Genomic DNA, 9,804 nt, shown 5'->3' on the forward strand with positions numbered 1-9,804 from the left:
TCCAGGAATATAGATATACTGTTCCCAGGTTTATCCTGACTTTTTTTTACATAAATTGTCATCCTGCCTTTTTTTTTTTGCAAAGTGTCTCATCCTGCCTTTTTTTTTACTCAAAACTCCTGTCCTGCCTATTTTTTTCAAATTTCATCCTAGCCCCCCCCCCCCCCCCCCCCCCCCCCATAAAAATCAAATGATAGCTCCCTAAATTCATGATCAACATATGCCGGAGCATCTTCGCTAGCCAAGGGTTACGATGGCTAGCGAAGATGATGCCGGAGCGGCTACCTGGATTTGCGCGAATTTGAACTATGACAGGTATTACGTTTGCGCAAATTTACTTGTAATTTATATGCAAGTTTTTATCCATTGTTGATACACTCTGTGCTTAGATTTGGAACAGCCCTGGCGGTATTGTAGACTCACCGGTGACGTAATTTTCAACTATGTAGTTGGCAAAAAGTTTGCGGCTTACATTCTCAGAATCCTTTGACATTAAATCATCTACAAAACAGCCCTATACCCTCCACTTTATCCACTGGAAGGACAGGCAATCAGAAATCCAAGTCGTGTTAAAACCACGTTCTATTTCAGGTGATGAATTTTTAATTATTTTCTTATTAGAAAATTTAATTACTTCGCGCAACGTTGCAACTTTTCAACAGGCCGTAATATATATATGAATTAACCAAGATAACATAACTGAATCATTTGACTTATGATAAATCTCGTATCAACTATTACTTGCTACAACCTGGGTCAAAAAGCTTAACAAAGAAACTTTTTAATTATTTAAAGGCGTCATGGAAATTAAGATCACAAATTATTAGTTAATATGTTGTGTGTTGTAATAAATTATCTCTGCATAAATTGATTGTTTTTCTGTATTCTGTCATTTATTTATATACCTAGCAATGTTGTCGCTGATGCAATAAAGATTCATTCAACTTCCCAGTGAAAAAAAAAAAACATTGGATTGATAATATTGGTTCATGTCTTCAAAAGCTTAGGTTCCCCTTTTTGGCCCAGAATTCAAATTTAACTTTTAAGCATTTTTATCAATTACATCAGCAAGTTATAGAGTAAACATCAAGTTAAATTTTTGTTCACATTTCGATGATAGGTGAACGTACGTACACCTTATGTTGAACAACTTACTGGGAAATCTCACCGATCTTTTATAGCTTAAGAAAGACTGAGAGCTCATAACCTCGAAATCGAAAGAAGCCACAAGATGTAATAAAATTACTAGAAATGAAAGATTTATGCAAAATAAAATTGAAGACGAAGATAACTTCGTGTGGAATTGTCAAAATTATAAAAGGTAATGAGAAACCCTTGAAACAAAAGTATCATTTATCTATATTTTAAAAATATCCAGATTATATTAAAATTATTTAAAACAGTGGGTCTTTACAAATACTGTAGATGTGTTCTTATATTTCCGAATTGTCTAAATATTACACAAATATTAATTATAATACATGCACTTAACTTATATACAACCTATTGATATCTAGGTTCGCAGTCAAATTTTTTTTCCCTTCAGTATCCATTTTGCATAGATATTGAGCTTCACGTATTACCTATAAATTTATAAAATATTTACGCATTTATAAGATCGATTCTTCCTTACCTTAGTTATCGAAAAACGATGTCGGCGACCTATATGATGAATATTTATGCTAGAAAGTAAATAATGATTTTCGAAAAGATTTACAATACTTAGAGTAAAAGAAAATTGTGTCACACTTGGAGATTTAATCTAAAACCCATCAATGTATATGTGACATCTTTATTTTCCACACCAGTAACTGGTCCTATCTGTTCCAAGAAAGATTATAACCCAATTTTGTTCACGTTATTCTAATCAGACGTCCATTTACGAAGATGAATGTAAGCATTATTTTGGTATCACCTATCAAGTCCAGTACATATGATGTATATTAATTATACTTGTAATTAGCGATATGGTTTCATGTTACTGATTCATTATGCCTCATTGAGAGACACCATAAGTCTTCAACAGTAGACAGATGAACAACCTGAATGCCATGCACTGGCACTTGTCTCAGAATTTGTTTTCCTATATACCTTAAAGTGTAATATTAAGGTATATAAAAAAAAATCCGAGACAATATCTATGCGAACCTAGATATCAATAGGTTGTGATATTTTCAACTTATCACAACTGGTTAAAGGTCCAACATGTTTTAAAAAGGGTTGTAACCCATCCCTTGTGGATGTTATTATTACAAGTAAAAAAGAATTTGTGTTTTAAAACAACAAATAGTCCAAATGGTGTTAGTGACTGTCACAATATTATTTCTACAGTTGTGAAAGGGAATTTACCTGCACAAAAATGCAGGGACGTAACATATAGAAGTTACAAAACTTTTGATATTGACAAATTTACAAATGATTTACAGAAAATAAAGATTTCAGAAAACTGTACTGAGAAAGATTTAAATAGTATTTATGATGATTATGAAAAAGATTTTAAAAATATATTAAATAAACATGCACCTGTCAAATCTAGGTGTCAAAGAAGAAAACCACTGCCATGTATGAATAAAGAACTGAGAGGGGCCATATATAGAAAACAAATGCTTTATTCACAATATACTAAAAACCGGAGTGACAAAAATTGGGAGAAATTTAGAAAACAAAGAAATTTGGTAACTAAGATAAAGAGAAAATCAATAAAAGTATACTTTTTAGAACGTTGCTCTGGTGGGTCAAAATCATGCGAGTTTTGGAAAACAGTCAAACCATTTTTCTCAAAAAAGGGGAACTGTGGAGAACAAAAAATCTTATTGTGTGAAAATGACAAAATTGTAAATAGTCCAAATGAAGTTTCAAATGTTTTTAATAATTTTTTCTCCACAGTAGCAGACAAAATTGGAGCAGATGTGGTATATGACCCCTCAAATCACCCAAGTATAAAAGAAATTTTGAGTAACAGAAAGCATGTTTCTGACTTTGAATTTAAGAAAGTATCTAACGAAAATGTCAATAAAATCTTGAATAAAATAAACATAAAGAAGGCTACAGGAGCTGATGGTATTCCAGCAAAAATAGTAAAAAATTGTAAATCTTATATTGCACCACAGCTGACAACTCTTGTAAATTTATCAATTGAAAATAACTGTTTCCCTGACAAACTTAAAGAAGCCCAAGTGACCCCCCTTCATAAAAAGAGTGACCCATTATTAAAAACAAACTATAGACCAGTTAGTGTCTTACCCATATTTTCTAAAATCTTTGAAAAAATATATGAAATTCAACTAACTGAATACTTTGATAAAATATTTAATCCTTTTTTGTGTGCTTTTAGACGTGGACATGGATGTCAGACCACACTTCTCAGAGTGTTAGAAGATTGGCGTGAAGCTCTCGATAAAAACCAGTACATTGCAGCGGTATTAATGGATCTTTCTAAGGCTTTTGACTGCCTGCCTCACAATATCTTGCTAGATAAATTATCAGCATATGGTGTATCCCCCCATGCAGTTGCTCTTTTAAAGTCCTATTTATCTAATCGTAAACAACAAATTAAAGTCAACAATGTTCTGAGTGATTTGGCTGACATCCATAAAGGCGTACCACAGGGTTCTATACTAGGGCCATTGTTGTTTAACATATTTATAAATGATATTTTTCTTTTTGTTAAAAATGGTAGTTTATATAACTATGCAGATGACAATACTTTGTCTTTCTGTACTCCAGATTTTGATTTATTAATTTCAACTTTGGAATCTGAGTCAAAAATACTTATTGAGTGGTTCCGGGTGAATAAAATGCAAGCAAATCCCGATAAGTTTCAAGTTTTGGCTGTTGGCAAAAAGACCTTTGAACAAAACCCATCTATACGTATTCAAAACTCGAACCTTACATGTGAAAAAACAGTTAAATTATTAGGCATTGAAATTAACTATCAGTTAAATTTTGATGTTCATATCAGCTCAATCTGTAGGAGGGCATCACAGCAATTAAATGTTTTAAAACGTTTGGGCTCAGTTTTGGATAGACTTAGTAAACTTACTATTTTTCATACCTTTATTCTTAGTAATTTTAATTTTTGTCCTTTGGCATGGCATTTTTGCACTGAGAAAAATTCCAAAAAATTAGAAAAGGTGCAGGAAAGAGCACTCCGTTTTGTATATGAGGATTTTACCAGCCCCTACGAGGACCTCTTACTTAAAGCTAAGGTGCCCTCCTTGCAGATTAGACGGATTAGAACAATGGCTCTAGAAACTTTTAAGATTATAAATAATATAGCTCCTGTGTGCTTACAAAATTTGGTGAGTGTCAAAAAATCTAAGTATTCTTTCCGGTATGTAAATATTCTAGATGTTCCACAGGTAAAGTCAACCCGTTACGGTAAAAAATCTTTCAAATTTGCTGCTGCTACTTTATGGAACAGCCTTCCAAACCATTTCAGGACTGAAAATAGTTTTTCACATTTTAAGAGTCTTGTTCAGTCCTGGAATGGTTTGGAATGTCGATGTTCTGCTTGCAGATAATTCTTGAGATGTTTATTATTTATGTTGCTTTTGTTTGCTCTGGTCTAGCATGTTTTATTTCATTTTAAATTTGTTGCTAAAATTTTATTGCATGCTATGTAAGTGAGATTTAACTTCGTATAACAGGTTGTTTTATATGTCAAATTAGACTGTTTTTATGTTATGTATATGTTTTTATATTCGGTCAAAAGCTCCTTAGAGCTTGTGTTGTGTCTTTTAACTTATGCCGAATCAAAATAAAGTTTTCTTAAGTGCCTGTGATGCCAAGCTCTAAATCGTCCCCAGTATTAATAAAATGCTTCGCCATAGAGCCTGATACGACCTCAGAGGTCGAACCCTGAACAGTTGATAAAAGTTTGGACACAATATTCAAGCTTGATACTGTCTGAATTCGAAATTTTTAAAATCTTGAAGATAAAAAGTATGAAAAAAAGTTTTGAAGAAAAAAACATACTATAAACCCCCCCCCCCCCCCCCCCGCCATTTTTTTTTGAAATTTTTGAAGATTATTTTCTTTTCAGGAAAAATGTACAATTTCATAGAGTTCCATACACTTTAACACAAGTTATTGTCTGGAAACTGGAAAAATGCTTGTTTTTGGCCCTAATTCCTGAACATATGGGGCAATTACCCCCAAACTCAATCCCAGCCTTCCCTTTGTGATATGGAACCTTGTGGTACAATTTCAGAGAGATCCATACACTTACACACAAGTTATTGTCTGGAAACTACAAAAATGCTTGTTTTTGGCCCCTAATTCCTAATCTGTTGGTACCATAACCCCCAAATCAATCTCAACCTTCCTTTTGTGGTATTGACCCTTCTGGTAAAATTTCATAGAGAACCATTCACTTAAACTAACATTATTGTCTGGAAACCAAATGTGTCTTCGGATGACGACGCCGCCGCCGCCAACATGATAGCATTATACGAATGCAAATTTTTTGCGGTTGTATAAAAAAACGAAAACTTTAGTTCTCAACCGAGAAAAAAAAAGAAGTTTTAGCATTGACATTTTGCAAAATAAATGAAAACAGACTAAATATAATGAATAATCAAATCTTTGGCCTTAATTTTAGATCATTAAAATGTATTTTTATGAAGAAGCTAATCAATTGCAAAACAAGTAGATAGCTTGCACTGCTTACTAAAACTCCCCGAACTGCACATTTCTTGAGAGAAATTATTTTTATATCAAGGATTCAAACTACTAGTATATTTGAAGGTACACACAAATATCTTAATTTTTCACATGTATAAAGATTTTGCAAATCATAGTGGGATACTATCCCGAAATCAACTTTCTTTTAGTAACACTGACCTTGACCCGTGTCAAGTTGACCCCTAAATATTCCAGGAATTCCTACATCTTCCATCAAGATAACTTACATTCTAATCTTGTCTCAGTGGTTGATCCAACATAATACCTCAACAAAATAAAAAAAACTTGACAAAAAAGGAATTAGAAATATATATTTAACAATCCTGTTTGGATTAAAAAAACAAATCTAGTAACAATAACAATGGTCTTTGACCAAAAAAATCAAGTCTTTTTCTCCTTTCCTATATCTTCCATCTACATAAGTTTCATATGCAATCAAGCAAGAGAAATTCAAAAGTTACCAACAACAACCACAAACCATTTTCCCATGTTTTCCTATTTATAGTAATAATGAACCTGACCCGTGACCTCAATAGGCTTATTCCCCTTCCTGTCAAGGTATATCAAAACACCAATGCCTATCTATACTGGAAACGGAGTATTTAAACATGATTTTTATTTACTAGTAAGAAAAATATACCTGTCTAAGTCAATGTTTAGCGTTTGGAAGACTCAATTCTTCAAATGATTATGAAATGGCATAAAATTAGTACAAAAAAGGTTTTTTCCCTCCCTTCATTTACATGAAATAATTCCTGTTTCCACTACTGATTAAGCTTAGCAAATCAAAATAGGCTACTATCAATTACTTTTACATTAAAACAATTAATTTATACAAATAAAACAAATGTTATTATAAAAAAGAGAGGTGAAAGATACCAAAGGGACATTCAAACTCATAAGTCGAAAATAAACTGACAACGCCATGGCTAAAAAAGAAAAAGACAAACAATAGTACACAAAACACAACATAGAAAACGAAAGACTGAGCAACACCATCCTCACCAAAAACTGGGGGTGATCTCAGGTGCTCCGGAAGGTTAAGCAGATCCTGCTCCACATGTGGCACCCGTCGTGTTGCTCATGTATTAAAGTACAAACCCGGTAATAAGTCTTATTCTGTAGGTCACATTAGGGGAAAAGGGGACTGGATTGTAGTTACGACAATTGGAACAAATCAGCTATCATCTGTGAAATGGATATTCCATAATGGTCAACCAACTCGTGATGGTGTCCTTAAAATTTACAAACTTTTAAGGGAGGATTTCAACTTCACCACTTGGAACTCTTGTTTTAATAGCTTCCTAGTGAGCAGCAACCCTCTATCAAGGAAATCATGATAGGAAATACAAGCCCTGGAATATCTTATCAACTGGGAGATATAAACTCTGTATGCAGGCGCTGCTGAAATGTTGCTACACAGAAATGGAAAGTTCATAATTTGGAAGCTGAAATCATCTCTTTTGTCTTTTGTTTTCAACCGGCCCTCAATTTCTAGATGTAAGTCAAGATATGAGGCAGAGTTAACTGTATTTTTTGTATCCTTTTGATCAAGTTTAATGAGATAGATGCGTTCAACATAGTCACCAAATTTTGAATTATTTAGTGAAAGAACACAAACATTGTATAAAATACATGAATCTAACATTTGATGATTGGATCAAGCCAAGATTATAAAAGAGTATGATTCTCGCAGTAATATGAGAGTTTTTTAAAAGAAATAATTACACAACCATAAAAGACCATGTTTAAAATGAGAAAGGCCTACATAGCACTCAAGTAAACAAGGAAATTGAGATGTAAATTAGAACTCTTCTAAGAAGTAATTCATTTTTAGATGCGACTGTAATTTACTGATACACCACTAATTTATTCCTAAACCCCAAGGAGAGCTGAAACAATAAGTGAAGCATGCATAGCAAGAGACTCTTACCCTGTCAACACACCTGGTCTGGGTCATGTGTCCATCAGTTTTTGTTTTTAACTTTGATTTGAATCTTCTAATTTCAAAATTGGTAAACTACTGTTCCCTTTAATTTGTACATATGCATAGAGATGTCGAAGCTATGCTAAGTTTGTGACCAATACTTTTAATGTACGATTTTCTTATTTGTAAAAGACACATCTTCTAGTAAGTGTGGATAATCATGCCAAGTTTCATTAGCCAACTCCAAAGGGTTTGAAAGTTAGAGAGCAGAAATGATTTGTGATGGACTGACACACACAGGGCCTGATGAGCATGGTGAATACACTAGGCCTTCCGCCAATATCAATCAGCAGGGTCCTAATAAAAATGGAAAGCAAGGGTCATTGGACAACCACCAAATCTTGTATACCTAAACAAGAGTCATGAGTATGGTATAATTCATGGTCATTTGGACTTGTAAGAAGAACCATTCAGGGAAGGGTGTCTGATAGACTTGTTTATACAGTTACTTCTAACAAATTTTTTGAAAAATATATACAGTAACTTCTGACCAGAATAGGACAATTCATTAATTTATAATCATGCTTAGCCCATTTCAGTTTTCCAGTTGCCCCTTTTGGCAACCAATTGTGCAAACAGAACATATCAAAATCATCCCCAATATTCACAACTGGACCCCAGAAAAATTGAAATAACTGCAAGTTACTGCTAGCAGTCTACCAGATGATGGAAATCTGTATCAATTACTCCCAAACATCATATAGCGGGGTCAAATGAGTTAACAGTATGTCAGTACTTTTGATTTCTTTATAATTGTAATGACAGCATGAAGCACAAAAGATGAAGCAGCCTGTTGAAATAGTTGATTGAATAGATATAAGATGTGGTATGAGTGCCAATGAGACAACTCTCCATCCAAGTCACAATTTGTAAAAGTAAACCATTATGGTCAAAGTACGGCCTTCAACACGGAGCCTTGGCTCACACTGAACAGCAAGCTATAAAGGGCCCCAAAAATTACTAGTGTAAAACCATTCAAACAGGAAAACCAACGGTCTAGATTAGATATAAATAAACTGCTTCGCTGAGCGCAGCTGGATACGCCCGCAGAGGTCTAACCCTGAACAGTTGGGGCAAAAATGGACACAATATTCAAGCTTGATACAGGTCTGAATTTGGATTGTAATTAAATATTTGACATACATCTATCATAGGTTTCTGAATAAATGTAGTCAAAAAACTTGAAGTTGGTTATATGAATTGAATTTATATTCAATTAAAGATTTCTTGCTGTTGTGCAATACACTGTGCTGTTGCGCAATACTTAGTAAATCTGTTGTCAGACTATAAACAAATAAAATTTATAAAATTCTAAAGGGCGCTTACATCAATAGATATAAACAGTTCACCAAAGTTTCATACGAATTGCTGAAAGCATTTTTGAGTTTTTGTCTGAAAACTGGAAAATCACCCCTTTTTTAATGAATAAACCCCATAATTCGGAAATGTAAAATCTAAAATTTATAAAATTCTAAAGGGAGCTTACATCAATAGATATCAACTTTTCATCAAAGTTTCATGAGAACTGCTGAAAGCATTTTTGAGTTATTGTCCGAAAACAGGAAAATCGCCCTTTTTTTATGAATAAAACCCCATAACTCGGTAACGTAAAATCTAAAATTTATAAAAATCCAAAGGAAGCTCATGTCAATAGATATAAACAATTACGGTAACCAAAATTTCTTGCAAGTTGGTGAAAGCATTCTTGAGTTATTGTCCGAAAACCGGAAAATCCCCCTTTTTTTATACGCCCGTTTACGGGACGTATTATGGTATACTGTTGTACGTCCGTCTGTCCGTCCGTCCGTGGTCAACATGTCGGACATTAACTCAAAAACGCTTTAACCAATTTGCTTAAAACTTTGGTGAATTGTTTATATCTATTGACGTGAGCTCCCTTTCGTTTTTTATAAATTTTAGATTTTACGTTTCCGAGTTATGGGGTTTTATTCATTAAAAAAAAGCATTCTCGAGTTATTGTCCGAAAACTGGAAAATCCCCCTTTTTTTAATGAATAAAACCCCATAACTCGGAAACGTAAAATCTAAAATTTATAAAAAACGAAAGGGAGCTCACGTCAATAGATATAAACAATTCACCAAAGTTTTAAGCAAATTGGTTAAAGCGTTTTT

Source organism: Mytilus californianus, unplaced genomic scaffold (assembly GCF_021869535.1).
Source record: "Mytilus californianus isolate M0D057914Y unplaced genomic scaffold, xbMytCali1.0.p SCAF_4, whole genome shotgun sequence".
Classification (NCBI taxonomy): domain Eukaryota; kingdom Metazoa; phylum Mollusca; class Bivalvia; order Mytilida; family Mytilidae; genus Mytilus; species Mytilus californianus.